The 1,631-nt window shown below is 27.5% G+C and overlaps 1 long non-coding RNA gene across 1 annotated transcript; it reads left to right on the top strand.

The window, feature by feature from the left end:
* Positions 1–981: 981 nt before the first annotated feature.
* On the top strand, positions 982–1,377 carry LOC111811538 (uncharacterized). The gene is made up of 2 exons (XR_002817558.2): positions 982–1,025; positions 1,124–1,377. It is a non-coding gene; the product is annotated as an uncharacterized LOC111811538 (long non-coding RNA).
* The last annotated feature ends 254 nt before the right edge of the window (positions 1,378–1,631 follow it).

Genomic DNA, 1,631 nt, shown 5'->3' with positions numbered 1-1,631 from the left:
TTTTCTTTTAAAATATCTACTGTTGGCCTGTTTTATAACTAATAAAATTGTATAGCACCTTTTTACCCTAGAGTTTACCTAGCTCTGGTAATTTGAAGCCTTGAAAAGTGATTTTATAGATCTATGAGGTTGTGCCTTACATGAATATGTTATTTAAGGAGTCTCATGAATTTGATTAGTTATGAATCTGTTCAGAATTATTGGGAGTGAGTCTAATAATAATAATCATGGGTTTATAAATAAGGAATAGATTTCTATTGGTATAACTTCTTTTGTGGAAGTCCAAAGTAGAGTCATGAGAGCTTATGCTCAAAGTGGACAATATCATACCATTGTGTAGAGTTCTGATTAGAGCTTATTTTCAAAATGGACAATAGCATACGATTGTGGAGAGTTTTGATGCCTCTTGTGTTCCGTTTTGGGGGCAATAACTAAGAAAGGCTACTTTTACCAAAAGGATAGTAAGGCATATATATGGAATTATATGACTTCCACAAAATATTATAAAAATAATTCTCCATTTATCTTTATTACACCAAAAGAGAAAAATTAAAATTAAAGTCATTAACTTAAAATATTCTCTTCGTAGCTTTCTCTAATACAATTTTTTTTACGATAGAAACTAAATTAATACAACGCTCAAACTATAGAAAATATTTATATTGTTATGTTTTAAAGTTTATGTACTAAATTCTTACCATACGGATTAAATGGTAACAAATTAAAGTTTAAAAACTTCACCCACAAGTATAATAATTTAGTTATTATAAAGGTAAATTTGTAACCATTTACTTAGAGGTTTTAAATTTACATGTTGTTCGATGCCAAAAGTAAGAACTAAGATAATATAAACAAATATTATATTCTATTTTATTTGTTACAACTTTTTACCTTTTTAATAGAAGAATATATACCCGAGATGTTCAATTTCATGATTATCTAATAACCTAAGTAGTTATAAATAGAGCTACACAACCAACAACGAAGTAAACATACAGATATCAACTTTAAAATGGCGTATGTACGTAAGTATATCTTTTGGTAATATTTTCTTATGTTCTTCCTTTGGTAATATACTTTTAGTCTTTACCTAATGCATTCTTTTTTTTTTTGTATGATTCAGTAAAATCATGGCCAGAACTAAATTTCATGCAAGCTAGCACTGTAGAAAATATTATAAAGAGGCAACATCCTGAGTTTCAGATAGTGATATTGTTAGCAGGAAGTCCAGTGACCAAAGATCTTAAACATGGACGAGTTCGACTGTTTATAAATATAGCCGGTTTTGTGGTTCAAATTCCTCACGAGGGCTAAAATGTCTTAAATATATATGTTTGAGATAATGCATAAATAAAGAATAATATTTCTGCTACTAAACATATTTGTAGCTTGAGCACGGGATGGTTTATTTAGTTTCTAAATTAATATTGATTTTGAGACAATAAAATATACGAACATAAATTAATAATATATTCTATTTATAATAATTGTATCAATTCACTCTCACCTTATGATTTGTTGGGAGACTATGTAAAGACTCGTCGTTGGTTTAAAAATAAACATTACCATAAATTTCAATGAATTAATATAATTTGTTTCAATTTAATAAATTGAAGGATTTGTAATATTCA

Source organism: Cucurbita pepo, chromosome 15, assembly GCF_057944985.1.
Source record: "Cucurbita pepo subsp. pepo isolate OVF chromosome 15, ASM5794498v1, whole genome shotgun sequence".
NCBI classification, from domain to species: Eukaryota; Viridiplantae; Streptophyta; class Magnoliopsida; order Cucurbitales; family Cucurbitaceae; genus Cucurbita; species Cucurbita pepo.
The sequence above is the reverse complement of the archived record's forward strand: the minus strand, read 5'-3'. Positions and strand labels throughout refer to the sequence as shown.